This window comes from Gobio gobio (genome assembly GCF_949357685.1).
Source record: "Gobio gobio genome assembly, chromosome: 8".
Classification (NCBI taxonomy): domain Eukaryota; kingdom Metazoa; phylum Chordata; class Actinopteri; order Cypriniformes; family Gobionidae; genus Gobio; species Gobio gobio.
Genome location: NC_137114.1, coordinates 39,480,208 through 39,498,410, shown reverse-complemented (window position 1 = coordinate 39,498,410; position 18,203 = coordinate 39,480,208). Strand labels below are relative to the sequence as shown.

The following is an 18,203-nucleotide window of genomic DNA, read 5'->3' as shown; positions in this document are numbered from 1 at the left end:
TTAGCCTATATGAATGTGTCACTATATCTATACTATATGTCACTGTCTATACCTATCAGTCAATATATCTAATTTAAATCTAGCCTAAATATAACTAACCAAAGCGCACTATAAATCTCACTGCTATCACAAAATCACTGCTATCACAAAATCACTCTCCTCTCACAAAAACCCACGAGGTGAAGATGGATTTACTTCACTTTTAAACTGTGGTGAATTAGGTTTACAGATGTGTGACTGTGTGGCTTGTTCCCGCCCCCTTTAATCAACGCAGTTTCGGAAGGCGCCACCTGATGAAACACTTTGAAGCTTCATTTAGCCATAGTCACGTGACATGGGTGTTTCGAATCACAGTTCGGAGCAGTGTTTCGAAACATCTGCGCTTCGGGATCTCGGCAAAGCCCCGAAACGTCTGTTTCGCGTCTGCCATCCCTAATAAAAAGTATCCTTCAAGTGTGTACTAATCAAGCTTATACTTTTAACTTGCAGGGTGTACAACACATATTTTGCACAAGTACAACAACCTTTATGGTGACCAGCCCAGATCTTTCAGCTTCATCACTATCCCATCAGAAGATCGTCGTAAGTAGGCCTTGATGGATATCTTGCTGATGATGACGTATGATATGATCCAAGTTGTACACTCTAAAAAAAAGGTTCTATATGGCACCAAAAATGTTTCTTGACTCGTAATCATAGGGGAACCTTTTTTAGTGCTATAAAGCACCAATTTTGGTGCTTCAGTGGTTCTTCAAAGAACCGGTGAAGAACCTATGAAGCACCAAAATTGGTGCTTTATAGCACTAAAAAAGGTTCCCCTATGATTACGAGTCAAGAAACATTTTTGGTGCCATATAGAAACTTTTTTTTTTTTTAGAGTATATGTCAATCTGTTATTACACTTTTAATGTATTCGACTTCTTAAATTATTTGATTTTAATTAGGTAAAGACACAGATTCTTGAGGGAATACATATTCCCTCTCTTTTAGTTTCTGAAGTAATAGACCATTGACTTTAAGGACAGTCATTCATATTGTTAATAAATGTTATTAGGTAATGAACAAATCAACATGTTCAATAACGTGAATGTAAAATTACTGCAATATTAGTTTGCATTGATATTTGAAAATTCCAATTAAAACAATTAATGATTTTATTTTAAAGAAATTACTACAAATTTACTTTAAAACAATTCAATAATTGTACTTCAAAATATTTATTATTTTACTTAAATATTTGTGCCATAACCGTTTTATAAAAAATAAAATTGCTGGCATATACAACACACTACTAAAAGCCTGTTCACACTAAGAGCAATAACTATAAAAGATAACTATTGGTGCATCCCAACTCGCATACTATCTGTCTTCAATAGTATTTGAAATTAGAATTGGTGTGTCCCATATTGTAGTATTTGGAATGAGTATCCAGACGGTATCTTTAGCTACCATTTCCTGTGGATATTTGAAAGGCAAGATCCATTGACACTCTTGCTGCGTCCCAATTTACCTACTTATACTATGTCCTAAAAGTATGTACTCTTTTTGAGTGTGTAGGAAAAGAGTAGACATGATTTGGGACATACCATCACGTCATACAATTGCATCTTTAAGGTTGCTCTGTAGCATCCTGTCACCGTAAACTGGCCTGTCAATCATTTTGTCAAAGTTAAAATCCAATAGTGAAAGCCACTGGGAGACCACAGATGGTTCTCAATAACTGTATTGTATTAATAGAAAGACAGTTAACAAAGTATTTTTTATTTGCTTTTTGCAACACAGAGGCAGTACTGGCACTTCTACATTTGAATCTGTAGCGTACCCTCACTTTTTCTTGCATATACCAGCACTTCTCGCATGTTGCCTGTGCTTTGAAATCAGGTGTAAGTTCTCCTCCTCCTCCTCCTCCTCCTCAAAAGAGCGACCATGTGAACACCTAGTTGGATGTGAATCATTGCAAGATGCTCAAGCTGAACTGGAAAAGATAAGGTGCTTTTCATTATAAGTTTTTACAAATAAATAGTGAACAGACATGCACTAGGACTCAAGGACTAGGAAATGACTAGGACATTTCCAAGAGCTAAAGTCAATATAGAAAACAAACCGATAAATAAATGAGAATCTTACCATCACTCCAATTCTCTGCATGAATGGCTCCAGCATTGAACAGATTTCTTGTTTGCAGATTTCTGTTGCAAACACACAAAAAGAAGTTTATTTAAAGTCCATACTTTGGAAAACTAAGGATCAGAAAGCAAATGTTTCGCAATTAGCATATAGTATTTCTTTTGCATATCCCACCCTAAAGCATTTAAACACTTGAGAAATGTTTCTAATGTGTGATGGTACTATGGTGTTAGGCCCATTCACACAATGGATGATAACTAGAACGATAAAGAGATATAGTTCTAAAAATCATTCTGAATACAAAAGAATAGCAGAGTCCACACCACAGCTATAACAGCACAGAGAAACGAAATTGCTGGAATCACTTTCAGAAATGTTTTCCAGCTGATGAACAATAAAAACATTGACAGCAATAAACAAACAGAATGCTATTATCCGCTGGCGTTGACGCTAATATAGTTATAGCGATCGCTATTGGAGTGAACAGGCCGTAAAGCATCTCTTTTTAATACATTTTTAAAGGCGTACCTAGATATATATTGATTATACCCAGTCATATCTGGAATACAGTTTAAGGTCATGGCGAAGGTTTGATCCACCGCGACCCCACCATATCCATGTGGATTATCCTGACACTGCACGGAAACCTTTAATAAAACACAAACATACAAAGCCCTTCAATTTACAGCAGTTTTCAGTACTAACGGACTAACTAGAATGCCTGTAAATAATAGATAATGCATACATAACAGACACATTTAAGAACTTTTTGAAGCAGAAAGTAAAACTTTATAAAGCTCAAACGTTGATTAAAAGTAGAGATTCAAAAATGAATTACTCGGTTATTTATGACGTATCGTATAGCCAAACCATATGTTGCTCTTAATATTTGAGGCCCTATTATTACAGACAACAATTTTTGTGCATGCAATGTTAGTGACATCATCCAAGACATTATAGCAAAAAAAAAAAAAAAAAAATATCATAATAAAAATAAATTAATAAACCGAGCAATGCATTGGGCCCTAAAAAAGATTAATAAAATTAAATATCTTTTAGAAGGTCATGGCTTTTTTCCTGACATCTAAAAATTCTAAGGCTACAGTGTGTTGAGATGCTTCAGAAGGATAAAAGGAAATTAACCTGGGCTGTCAACGAATATTCTAAATTCGAATATATATTCGAATAGTTTTTAAAAAACGAATTTCGAAGGTGAAAATTAATATTCGAATAAATAAAAAAATGTGGGGGAAAAAACGCCCGCGGTAGTAGAGGCGTGGCTGTCTGCTTTGCAAGTGGGCGCTAGCGCGCCTGAAGCCTTGTGTACTTTGGCCCGTCTCCAGAGCGCGAGCCCCCGCTGACTGCGCGCGCTCCTCCCCAAACTGACGAGGTGTTTATATTTGACGCGCTCGCCGTTGACATTTAGAAATCATGTTAATTTAAAATACTTATATCACTGACAACAGTAGTTCTGCCAGGATATTGCCATTTAAAAGTGAAGTTGCAGCCCTCAACTGATGTTGATGTTGACATGTTGTGTTTTGGCCTGGAGCACCACCCTCCAACTATCTACCAATCACAAAGTCAGTAGTGTTTCGGAATCCGGGTTGCCAGCTCTGCTCTAGTTACCACAGCTGCAGCTACAAACTTTTTGGATAAAAAATAAAACTTTATGAAACCTTAAAGACCTCGTTATGAATCAGAAAAACGTTGTGACAATGACAAAAAAAAAAACTTGCTGTGTAGGACTCGTCACTTGCCATTGAAAGCTCTTTGTAGCAGCCTACGTTCCTGCAGCCTACCTGGCAACCTCAAGTAAGGAGAGGGGGAGAGGGGATACACTGCTCTACAGTCATTTGAAAGTGATTGCAGTACCAGTTTTGGCCACAATCTTACATACATTTCCTTTAAGAAAGAAAGATGTGATCGGAGTTTTGCCGACCGGCAAAAGTTTAACTAGCTCCGCTTCATCTTCTTCGTTGCTCTTGTTGGTTGTAGCGCTATCCTATTGCGTGCAGAGGGAATTTGAAAGACAACCGTTTATCCCGCCCCTTGGATTGAGCCCTGCCAATGGTGTGTTCCCAGACCCAACATCTTGTTGTGGGTCTGGCTCGTCAGGCTAATATTCAGCAGAAGAGAGAAATTAATCTCACTGCTTCTCTCGTGAGTGTATCTCAGTTTCACTGATCCACAGCATGTGATTGGCTGTTCACTACTGATGTCACAGCTAAACTCCTAAACTCAGGATCAAAGCCTGAGTTGACAGAGAAAGCTGATGATCAGCATCATGGGACCAACAAAGCCTGAATAGATTGGTTTGGTTTTGTCAACTCGAAACTAATCCTGTAACCCTGAGTTTGTTAAACTACCATCATGGTACAGGTCCCTGTACTGTACAATGATTAAAAATATTTCTCTCCACAGTGTAAAATACAGCCAAGCATTTCCAAAAGTTGCATCTAAATACAATATAGTATATGAATAAAAACAATTGTAGAGACAAAAAGAAAGCAAAAAAAAAAAAAATCTGCATCTGGCCATACCACTTCATCTACATCACAGGCGATGTCGTCTCTCGCAAGACAGCAAGGGAAGAATCTTCTTGAATGGCGACTCCATCCTTTTTACAGACCCTGCATAAGTTAGGTCACATGGTCACAATAGAGGGATATTCTGACATAGGGCTGGAGATCGTAAGCCTTCCACCGCAATGCCCCAAACAAACCTCCCTCAATAAGGCTAAGGAAGGGAGAGTATGATGGGAGGTATTGGAGTGGATGCTCATGAAACCAGAGCAGAGCAGAGTTTTGGGCCAGAGCAGATCAGTGGAAAGATATATTGTCCCAGATGATGATAATGTATCTCATCTGCTCTGCATCCATTTGATCTTCTGCTATGACAATGTTGTGTAGTCAGTCTAAAGATTAGAGTATGTGATCCGTGTTGTAAGGACCTAAGCTCCTAGGGACCTCATTGATTCCAGCGCACAATATTCAAAACAGCTCTGTGGCCAATGATGTTTCTCACTCTTCCTCTTACTGTAACATTGTCTTCCATTTTTGTTGTAAACTCGCCTGTGGCCTTTTTATAGTGCTTACACCTGATTGTTGAGTTTACAGTTAAGCACCTAAGTGTCTACACACCTGACGGCCGTGTTTGATCAACTGGTTCATAGGTGTGGTATTTTGGAAAGCAGTGCCTTGACATAGCATAGAAGTGACATCAGGTTAGATTTCTGTGCCTAATGTAAAGAAGTGCGTTTAGTGTAAAGCTTATAGTTGTGCAAATCTGGGCTGAGGCTTTGCTCCTCGAGTGTCAGGTTTCATTAACTGTGTGTTCATTTTAATTTTAGTGTGCAAGCAATCGTAAAAAACTAACTGACAAATAAAGCGAGACATTCCTGCTGACTTCTTATGATCAGTAAACCACCTGCAGATCTTTTCAGGTCAGCGTTCATTTAAATTGATGGAAGCTCTATGTTGCGGAGTTATTTCTTAACTCGTGTAGTTGCTAATTTACTTCTAGTTAAGTAGAATGTCTGTTGGGGAGCATCAAAATAAAGTGTTATCAGATTTTAAGCACAGCCTACTAATGCTCTAATGAGAGTTAGTTGACATGCAGTTGCAAAGTTACAAAGTTAGTGGACCATCGAAATATCGTGTTACCACAATCTGATCTAGTCAATCGAATTTCCAGCACTGGAACGCATTATCACTTGCCATGGTGGCAACTCTCAGACAGATTGTATCCTAAAGCTTTCAGCGGCAATGCGGATTGATGTGATTGACTGATGTGGTATGCTGCAAATTCAAACAACCAGAGCCAATCAAAAGCAGCAGAATAGCATCGCTTTACTAAGCGGTCCGGAGGAGGCATCGTGCACATCAAAAACAGGCAAAGAAACAAATTCATATTATTCAACATATCCTAGCTTTTAACAGAAAATATTCAGAAAAAAACCCTGTTGTAGTCTTTAACATTAACAGATTACAGTTACATTTATTTTGTAATTAAATTACGCAATGCCGTTACATGTAACTAGTTACTAAACACTGCGTATAGAGGCCCATAGAAACAGCCGCTAATTAGGCATCTATGTTTATATATCTATGCAACTCAAATCCACCACATACCAAAAATAGCATGACTGTTGATATTTTGAAAAACCCTTTAGAAGCCAATGAAAGTAATCTTGAGCAAATCATATTGTAGGACTGCAAATATATTTGCAAAAACCTGTAATGCTTGATCCATGTAGTAGTGCATTCATTGTTTTCAACATCTAAGCCTGTCATTCCATTATCCAACCACTAGAGGTCACTATCCATGAATTCTGACTCTGTCTACTCATCATTCAGTCCCTCCAGAAAAACGCGATTATGCGATCGCGTGATTTAACGCATAATCAGCCAAAGTCCGCATATTCATGCGGGGGCCGCATTTTTTCAAATACGCCGCACTTTCGCCGCATAAATTGTCTATTTCCGCGTGCAAAATATGCGGGGCTATCATGATTTCATAATCCCCGCATTTTCGTTGCAAAAAAAGTCATATATATTAGCAGAAAGTTGAAAATTTTTCGTTTACTTCACACAAGAGCCGCCATTTCCGCCTATTGCCATGGGAACGTTTTGAAGTGACGTGTTTACCCGACGCGAACGTCATCGAAAAGCTTCAAACCCCGTGGAGAAACCATAGATACCGGTGAAACCATGATGAAGCACAAACTCCCATTGGCCAACAAAAATAACAGCAAAAGAGCAAACCAGTTTCCCTGTGTGCTGACTGATTTCAAAACACAGCATCATGAAGCTTTGAAGCGTTATGAATCAATGAGTCGATTCAGCGGTTTGAAGCGTTATGAATCAATGAGTTGATTCAGCGGTTTGAAGCGTTATGAATCAATGAGTCGATTCAGCGGGTTGGATCGCCAAAGTCACGTATTTCAGCAGTTTGACACGCGATCCGAATCATGAATCGACTCGATGATTCATAGCATCATGATGCTGTGTTTTGAAATCAGTCATCACTATATAAGTCGTTATTTAGTTTTTTTTGCACACAATAACTATTATCGTCGCTTCATAAAGTTATTGTAGAACCACTGTAGTGAGATGGACTTTGTAACGACGTCTTTAGTAGGCTACCTTTTATGGGTCTTGAGAGTGTACATTGTGCCAATGGAGGCCTTTCTGAGCCATCGGAATTCAACTAAAATATCTTAATTTGTGTCCAACAACATAAAGGGAAGTCATTAATGACAGAATTTTCATTTTTAGGTGAACTAACCCTTTAAGAGATTGCACTTTGTGCATTGGAAGCACTCAAATGTCTGTTTTGTATAGCGACATCTGTAAAACAGGAAGTTATTTATTAATTTTTTCAGAAGTTGTAGCATATTCCTTTTGTAAAGCTACAGAACTTGATTGACTAAATGTTTTGTAAATTTGAGCCATTATTAAGGTCTTCAATAAAACAAGATGAGAACTTAAATATTCCAGCACTTTCTGTGATGTAGTGCTTTTTTTCTCTTTCTCATCAAACCGCAGTTTTTGCAAGTTCCCGCAATTTTATCGCATAAAATTGCATAAATATCCCGCATTTTTCATCGCATTTTTTAAGAAAACGTGCCGCATAATCAAGGATTTTTGCCCGCAACAATCACAAAAAAAAGCCGCATTTTTCTGGAGGGACTGATCATTACTTCACCTTCACTCAACTTCCTGTTTATGTTTTTAAGTTGAATTGCAGACAGTTTATTTTGCCGCATTCTGAACTGTATCAAAATCCCTTTCTAATTAGGTCATATAAGACCTAGCCCTATCTATTTTAAAGGGGGAATCCTGAAATCATAAAAACTGCTTGCCAAACTCACAATTAAATAACATGTTTCAAATCAGCAACAAAATCTGACATGAACTGTCCTATAAATGTTGTTTCTTATGCTTAAATAGCATTAAAAAACACATTTTTCAGGCTAGACCATTCATAAGTAACAGGAGCACATCGACTTTGTTCATCTATAGTCTTTGACTATGTATCAGTTCTTAACGAAGATGCTTTTACAATAATGAATGACAGCATGTATTGTCACTTTTTAATCATTTATTTAAAGTATAAAGCAGGGGTGTGGCGAGACATTAGCACACGTGACGAGACAAGATTTTTGCACAGTATTTTTAAGAAATACTCAATGACAAAATTCATGACTGGAAAAATAGCCTGCAGGTGCATTTTGAAATGCTTTAATAAGACCTGCTTAATATATAAAAAAAAAATTCTTAAAGGGTAACTTCAGTGATTTAGCATTAGGCTTTGTATCAGTAGAAACCCAGTAGTATATTCAAATTATGGTACTTTCCCCCCCTCATATCCCCCTGAGACGAGAGAATTATGCATTTTATTTCTGGAAAAAAATCCTCCGATGACGCAAATATCGTCATTTTGCGTCATCGGAGGATTTTTTGGCCAGAGGCTAAAGACTACAGCCACTAGATGGAGCTGTTCCGCTTGTTATCAACCCGCCCATAGGGGAGAGATCTCACCCACTGAATGCAAGACAGACAGCCACACAGACTTTCATAATGGAGTAATGCAGAGTAAAGTGAGTGTTTCAACTTTTCAATGAATTCCTGTGATAGTTTAGCTTCCACATGCGATCAGAAAACGTGCCAGACTGGCGCTTAAGGTTCTGCTCAGCTCTTCGTGATGAATGAAATCTGACACTGCTAAGGAAATCTGACACTGCTGTGTCTGTGTCGTGACTTTCGTTCGGCTCACTCACACTTTATTGAAAAGACACGTTCAGTTTTTAATTGTAGTGTTTATTCTCTAACTGAACGAAATTATTGTATTATTATGAAAATCAAAACGACGGTGTAGCTACGGAGTGGCCTCGTAGGGCAGCGAAGCAGGTGCATTCTGGGAGTTGTTGTCTTTCATCCACATGAGACAAAAATGTCTTTGCTTGTCTTTTCTCAGTCTAGAAGGCACCAAATTCTAAAATAATTTCACATTTCTACTGCATAAATGACCCAGTTTAAATACAAAGCTTAATGCTAAATCACTGAAGTAACCCTAAGACATTTATCAGACACTCTATCAGGCTCATTTAAATCTCGTCACACCCCTAGTATAAAGTTATATATATGTATACATTGTTTAGCTTTTTAACACTACTTAAGCTTACAAAAATAGAGGTAGCCTACTGTATTCTGCATTAAATCAGACTGTAATTTATCACTGTAATTGTGAATTTAAGATGCTCTTCCCCCCTCTCTTAGGCCTTTTCTTCTTTTTCTTCGGATGCACACGCTTCTCTTTTTCATAGCGTCCATCTCTGTTCATCAGCTCATGGCCGTTGTCTCCCATGCCATCAGGTACCATGAATCCTGGAGAGATCCCTACATCAAGGTACATCAAGCCTTTTTGTTATTGAGCCTTGAAACAAATCATATCAATATAAAGTGTTTTATGTTGCATCTTGGACTTTAGAAATGTCTCACCATCTGTGAACATTAGGCTGTCGGCACCCACAACATCTGTGTTTGTGGAGAAGTCTGCAGTTGCACTGATTTGTCCATTCACAGCAAATGAATCCTGCACTTGACCAGCAGCTGAGGAAAGTGAAACAAATGGAAACAATGCATACCACAAGAACACTTATAGTACATAAAAATATACAATAAATAATAATAATAATTTTTTGTTTAAATAGCGCCTTTCCATTGCTACAACATAACAGTTGTATGTATACATGTTGTATAGGACACAAAGATGTTGGTATAATTTGTTACTATGGTAACTATGAAAAATAGTTATATACTATAGCTGTATATTATTAAGTTAATATCAATTACTAATATATTTAAATATTTCAAATATAAATGATCATGAATTAAATTGAATTAACAATGAACAATATATTTATAAATTCCCTTTTAAATCAATATCACTAACTTAAATAGTAATATATTAAATATATTATTTTACAACTATATTATATATATACACTACTGTGACGCATTGCTGCCACATACATATTTTTTCCACTCAATTATGTCGTAATAACGAGATATGTCGTTTTAACGACATCTTTTTTCATAATAACGAGATATGTCGTTAAAATGACATTTTTCTCGTTAAAACGAAATTTTTTATTTGATATAGCCTATGTGCCTTTGTCACACTTCCATATTTGAAAAGCAGAAGCAAGCTCAGTGTAAAATAGGCTCTTCCGCTGCCTGTATCTCAATTCTCTAATGTGGATACAGGCATATTTTGTACACATAAGTTTACAACACATGTCCGTATTAGGAGAAAATATGTCGTCATTACGTGAAAAATTTGTAATTTTAACGACATAACATCTCGTTATTACGACATAATTGAGTGAAAAAAAGAATATGTATGTGGCAGCAATGCATCACCGTAATATACTATATATATATAATATAATATTGCATATTAAATATATAATTTACTTACCAGTTTGATTACTTACACACACACACACACACACACACACACACACACACACACACACACACACACACACACACACACACACACACACACACACACACACACACACACACACACACACACACACACACACACACACACACACACACACACACACACACACACACACACACACACACACATATATATATACATACATACTGTATGTGTAAAATATTAAATATTTAGTAGTTTACTTACCAGTGTGATTCTGCCCAGTTACTCTTACCCTAAAAAATATTGTGGGGGGAATAACTAATTACACTTGAATATAATATATCATACAAAATCAAAAGGCTTAAAACTGAACGTCTACTACAACATGTGTATCTGTGTTAGGTAAATGTTACAATTTTTACCCATGATATGACTCCGTCACAAATGGAGTGCACCTCCATAAGAGAAAGGATTTTTTTCCAAAAACCACTTCAGCATTCAAGCCGAATTGGTCATCCTGGCACTGAACTGAAATCTGCAGTTACAACACATTATCTATAGCAAATATTTAATAGTTCTCCATTTTAATAAACCATAACAAATGTACGTACTTTATCAATGTCTTCACATTGGACAGGGACCTGAAAAGAAAAAAATAGAGATAAATCAAGAAATTCCTATGTCGAACTGATAAGCAAAATCTGCTTAGAATCAGTAATTATTCCAATAACGAAAACAGTTCTTAAGAATGACCTTAGCATTCCAAAATTCATGCTAAACTATCCAGAAGCCCCCGGTGAGTCTGTGCAGATCAGACTGTACTTTCGTTACGTTTCATCTTCGGTTCTCCATCCCACATATTTGACATGCAAATGACTTCAACAGAAACTTCCTCTTAAACTAACTAGTGAATAAACATTGATTCTGTCTTCCGCACTTGATGATAACATGTTTTTCCAAAACAAACTTGTGGCCTCCCCACAATACAACAGAGGTTAACGCTAGCACGCTTTCAAACATCCACCAACGACACCCTTCCACTATATAAAGTTCATCTTCATAATACTGTAGGATTCAACTTTAGAAAATATATTCTTATTTTGTATTTTGTGAGTGTAAAATTCCATATAAAATACCCTTTGTTTTCCACGCATCATGGCTGAGCCTTTACCTCTGAACTCAGTTGACGTGTTTCCGGTGGACACCATAGAGTGCTTTCACTTAATGCTGACTCATAACAGTCATAGTTTCACTCATTTATTGACAAGCGTAGCACAAAGAACATACAAACCTAAGGAAAAGAGTTAAAAACAATAGTTAATAAGTATTATACATCTACACAGAGTAAGCAGAAACTTATATACAGATGATACATATACACTGTGCTAAGAAACAGTCTACTTTAAGTAGTGTCCTTCATTATTATTATTATTATTATATCATCTGTATACAAATTTCATCTATATATACTATTAAGATTTGAAGGACACTGCATTTGCACATTGAATACAATGAAGCATACTTCTTTTCCCCAAAGGGAATTGGAAATCTTTCATCAGAAAGATACTGTGATGTATGCTTGAACTTTCCATGTCTCACCACTAGGTGATGTTCTTGCACTACACAATGAGAAAGTAGGTCCACAACAAATATGCAGCTTTGTTTGTCCACCGTAGACGTACACAAGAGCACATAGAGAGGGATGTGGCTATGGTTACCTTCATGGAAAAGACACAATCCCATTATAATAATAAATAATAAAGGCACACAAAGAACTGGGGCACGTTCAAAGCTCAAACCGGTTTGCTACGGTGCTTTCCGGTTGAACGTTATGTTTCCTGGAAACGGTGTGCAACGGGTTTGAGATGCATTTTCTCTTGTTTGGTGGGTGTGTCAAATATGTCAGCCCAATCAGCAGCAACATGTATATAAACCACACGGTATTAAAGAGACAGCTCGCACAATGGGTCCAAGTGAAGTTGTTTACAAATGTGTCCGCTGCAGCTCAGTATACGCAACAATTGAAGATATTAGAAGACGTAGTGATTGTAGGTGTTTGTCGCAAGAGTTTTATAGTAAAAATATAGATAAGCATCATGTAGTTGTTTATATTTATTTGCTTCATTGCAAGGCAAGTTTATTTATATACCAAATTTTATACACAATGGTAATTAAGTGCTTTACATAAAAATGAGAAAGAAAATGCAAGGTATTAAAAAAAGTAAGAACTAGAAATAAAAATGATTTAAAGGTGCACTATGTAAAACATTTTCAGTAAAATATCCAAAAACCACCAGGCCAGTGTTATATATTTTGTTCAGTTGAGTACTTACAATATCCCAAATGTTTCCAACTATTTGTAAATCGTGAGAAATTGCTATTTTAACCGAGGAACCGGGACGTGTGAGGGAGTCGCCTGTCGATGACATCATATCTGCGTTACCCTCGATTTACAGTTTTATTTTGCAGAAACGCTTTACTCTCACTGCAGTGTGAACAAGTGTCATAAAAGCCGCCGAGCGAACGCACAGAGTAACGTCATAACATCATTTTCAACACACTCAGGTGTATCTAATATGATAAACAGAGCTGCGTTACAACATACTCATGACCGGAAAAGCTGAAATGGCGCTGAAGACTGTGTTATAATAAAAGTCTCACCGGCGACTATGCCATAATAAAGGTCCCGCTGCTCGCGAAGCTTGTGTTGCGGTCTTCTTATTAACAATTGCTCCTGCTTCTGCGTCATACTACAGTAACGTTAATAATCACATCCATGAACATGATTTCTGCCCAAGTCCTATCCTGACTCTTTTCCACCGGCTGTGAGGTAAAGACCACATGTCCCAAGATTCTGCGCACAAACTTGGCATCATCAAACTACACCTTTGTTTTGAATGGGCGACCTCTAGGGGACGGAAAAGTTACATAGTGCAGCTTTAAATTATAATTGATTACCAGGAGATAAAAAAGTTAATTAAATGGGATGGGGATGTTCTCTTTTATTCTATTTATTACTCTTTTAAGAACACAAAGAATGGCCTTCTCAGCTGCCATAGTTGCAACTCTTGCGTTATCGGAAAAGGGTGTTCAACACAGCACTGTTTACGTTTAAAAAACGTTTTGCAACGTTTTGCCGGGGCTAAATGCAGCCCTGGACTCTGTTCTGTGGTCCCCATCTCCTCCCGCCACAAGAGGGCAACAGAGGGCGGTTGGCTACAGACAGTCCCAGTGGGTTTAATCACACTTTTGCCAGCTGCTACCTAGTATGATCTTAGAGCCGTACTATTGAATTCCAAGCAAAGAACGGTTCCTAATATATGGAGTTTAATAACTTTTATGCAAATTGCTGTTTGCACTGTGTGCGGTTTAAGTTTTAGTCCTAGTTTTGCCATTGTTAGCATATGCTAGTTAAAACCATTGACTTGTCTCTGGTGTGTTAACATACCCACTAATGACATCACTGATTGACGTATACCCAGCATCAGTTTTAACAGTAGTCAGATGCATATTTGCGTTCACTATACACTTTTAAATATAAAGGTTCTTTATTAGCAACTATGGTTCCATGAAGAACAACATCCATGGAATGTTAAAACATTGAATGTTCCATGTCCCATGTAAAATACATGGAATGTTTTTATTGCACAAAAGTAGAAATACTGTGGAAAAAGCTTCTTTAGCTCAATAAAAACGTACTTCATTCTAAGAAGAAAAAAAAATGGTTCTGGGATCACTGTGTAAACTCCCTTTTGGAAGTTTTATTTTTTTTTAGTGTATCTCCACAAACCACACTGCACCCAGATGTGTTATAAATTTGCTTTAGTGAAACTTGTGCACGTGTCAGCTGATTTTAAACAGGATTGTCCGCTACACTAACAGTCTTGTGTGCTAGAATTACCAAAATCTAGACGCTGAATAATGGCAGCACAAATTATACACGGGGGAGCAACAAACGAAAGCAATGATGCAACACGCATACAGAGAGACACGTGGAGGCCCATACGGCAGAGCGGTGGGATCCGTGCCTTTGGGCTCTGGTCCGGCTGGCTTGTGACCCGCCCTCTGCCTGTAAAGGGTCTTATAGACACAGACCGGTGGGGTTTGGGCCCCTTTTGTACTGATCTAAGACTGGGGTCGCTCCATACAAGAAAGAAGTGTGCCACATTATCATGAAAATATGTCGTACCCCCGCAACCATCACCCCATGTCACAATACATTCCCCCTCCTACTGCTTTGTTTCACACTCTCCCCCTCCATCCTGACACCCCCCCCCCCCCCCTGAATACGGGGCCCCAAAGAAGAAAAGAGAGCATCTGCTATATGTCTCTGTGGTTGCTCTTTTAAAAACAGAGGCTGTGTTCTAAATCGATACTAGATTGCTGCTTACTGAATACTATGCAGTATATTGCATGAATGATTTTATATATATATATATGCTATTTGTATATTTCCTACCTGTTAGACAGAAGGGTACAGGTAAATATGACGTTTATTATAATGGGTTAGTATGAAGATTGTTTTAAGTTTGCTTAAATTAAAAGTATATGTTTTTTTAAACCCAATAAATGTTGATAGCTTTCGGTTATACTGCAATGTTGAATGTCTATCATTAAAGTAAAAAAAGTCTAATTCATAGAGAAATCAGTACTAATAATATCATTATGATACTAGCCTTCATTCATACAAATGAGCTATCAAACAAATATTTACAATATACAGTCTTTAAGTAACTGAAATTATTACAATATAAAAATATTATAAAAATATAATATTTAATCGATTGACAGCAATATATATATATATATATATATATATATATATATATATATATATATATATATATATATATATATATATAAATATAATGCTACCTTACATTTAATTCAGCAAATATACTGTTATTATTATAAATGTTTACAACTTATTTTATTTATTTCTGTATTTTAAATATTGTTAGAATTTAATTATAATGTTGGGGTCAATAATATATATTTTTTTAAATTAAAATTAATTAAAGTTAATGCTCACAAAAGCTTGATTTATTTGATTAAAAATATAGTAAAACTAATATTATGAACATAAGAACTGTTTTAATACTTACATTTAATATTTATTTTTAATATTTACATTTGTTTTGCATTTTAATATATTTTAAAATGTAATTTATTCCTGTGATGGCATTACTCCAGTCTTCAGTGTCAGATGATCCTTCAGAAATCATTCTAATATGCTGATTTGCTGCTCAAAAAACACTTATTATTATTATCAATGTTGAAAACAGTTGTGCTGCTTAATATCGTCATTAAAAAAAAACTTTTCAGGATTCCTTGATGAATAGAAAGTTCAAAAGATCTGAAATTTTATATATAAAATATTAAATATCAAGTATATTGTGTTACTGAAAAATGCGATACCAATGCATTGTGGTATACAGTACTGTTTGCGCTGTTGTATACGGCATAGTTTTGCCATTTGTATTAGGTCACCTAGGAATTTCATGTATTAAAAAAATATAATGCACAGTATGTATAATTTCTTCAAATATTGAAGAAAATGAATTCCGAACAATGCAAATCACAATTTTTCTTCACACACTGCCTAAAGACTCCATGAATAATAATAATAATAATAATAATAAAACCTTTTTTTTTCTCTTTTTTTTTTTACATTAGGGCTAATTTAGCAGTCCTGCATCATTAGGCACATCAGGTGGAGCCATACGTCAAGGAATGATTCCACAGCTGGTTGATATGCATCATGCACCACATTCAGTGTCAAAGAGCACAGTATGGAATAAAGAAAGAGGGCTGATCATATATTATCCCTGATTATGATCTCATTCCTCTCACTTCTTTGCCTCATTGGTTCCCTGCAGCAATGATGCGTAATACCACTATGACATCATTAATGCATTCGGCCGCCTGCCTGCGCTGATGAATGAGGTCAGTTGGAGGCATCAGGGCCTGCTGCCAAACTCGCATATGCACTCTCTCTGCCCGGAGGCCTTCCAGATGTATTTATGTAAAGGTTTATCTATTTTGGCAGATTAATATGAAAGCTTTCCCTATTTACCTGCAAAATTATGAAACGACAAGAGCCTCTCACTCAAACTAAAACCTAAAAAGTGCTGATGTAATGACATTCAGAGCAGATAACTTAAACATTTTGCTGGCAATATACAATCTCTAATGTGAATATAGAGATAGTTTCATAAACAGTCATTTCCGTTAAAGGAATATTTTCCCAAAAATGAACATTTGGTCAGTGTTTACTCTAATGTCATTCTTTTAATGACATTCAACTACTTGCAGATAATATAATATTGAAATAAAAGGTCACTTATGCATAATTTCATGACTGTTTCTTAACAGTACGTATTCTGCTTACTCCATTTGGATGTATATTACTTATTACCTAGTGTTTTTTATTCTTATTCTGACTAATCTGGATGTCCTTCGATAAAGAGTAGGGGTGTAACCCCGGCATCCTGGCCAAAAAAATGTGCCCATTGGCCCCTGTCCATCATGGCCTCCTAATCATCCCCATATATATATACGATTGGTATCATCCCTCAGTCTCCTCTCCACCAATCAGCTGGTGTGTGGTGGGCGTACTGGCGCAATATGGCTGCCGTCGCATCATCCAGGTGGATGCTGCACATTGGTGGTGGTTGAGGAGATTCCCCCCTTCTATGTAAAAGCGCTTTGAGTGAGTGCCTAGAAAAGCGCTATATAAATGTAATTAATAATAATAATAATATAATTTACATTTTATTCCAATTCATATAATTCATGTATAGCTATTAAGGGTACCTTTACACGACAATAGCCCCTTTCACACAACAATACTGGTAAATTACCGTACAATTACCAGAATGACTTTACCGGTAAATACACAAATAAAATGTATAAAGGCCTTCTGAAGCGAATCGATGCATTTGTGTAAGAAAAGTATCCATATTTAAAACTTTATAAAGTAAAATATCTAGCTTCCGGCGAATCGCCTTCCGTATACAACTACTGGAAAAAGTGTAACGGCCGCGTCTCTCGCAGTTAAAAATGCTTACGCTACGGCTGATGAAATTCCACTCCAGTTACGCTCGTCAGACGTAGTGTAAGCGTTTTGAACTGCGAGGGGTGCAGGCGCTACACTTTTTCCGCATAACAGATGATCAAACAGAACGTGTTTTTGCTCTTAAAAACACGATATGCACGTAATAGTATCCAACTGAAGAGCCACAGCGCTGATGAATGGAAAAGAAGGCTGGGTCTCGAGCACGACACGTTGAAAAAGCTGCGAGACGAAGTATATTTAAATAGAAAAACTATTAAAAACCTTACTGTAAACAGCGCAGAGTAATCATGTAATCTCCATAAGCCTTTATGATTGGCCCAAAGCAGACCTCTTGTCCTGTTCACACATGATCTGTTACAGGTAATTTACCAGTAAAGAGACTGTATTTGTGAAAGGGGCTAATGATGTACTACAAACAGAAACGTTTTTCCTTTGCGTTTTTCGCATACAACGTTGTCAAAACAATCCTCCTTCCGCGAGAACAACTAAAAATGCTGTATTATGATGCCAGTTGTTGGCGATATCACTTTATAACGGA

At 36.8% G+C, this 18,203-nt stretch overlaps 1 long non-coding RNA gene across 1 annotated transcript; it reads right to left on the bottom strand.

The window, feature by feature from the left end:
* Positions 1-8,216: 8,216 nt before the first annotated feature.
* LOC307130769 lies at positions 8,217-11,440 on the bottom strand. The gene is made up of 6 exons (XR_013817085.1): positions 11,341-11,440; positions 11,199-11,228; positions 11,010-11,122; positions 10,852-10,880; positions 9,633-9,743; positions 8,217-9,530 (listed from the first exon to the last, which is right to left on the bottom strand). It is a non-coding gene; the product is annotated as an uncharacterized lncRNA (long non-coding RNA).
* Positions 11,441-18,203: the final 6,763 nt, after the last annotated feature.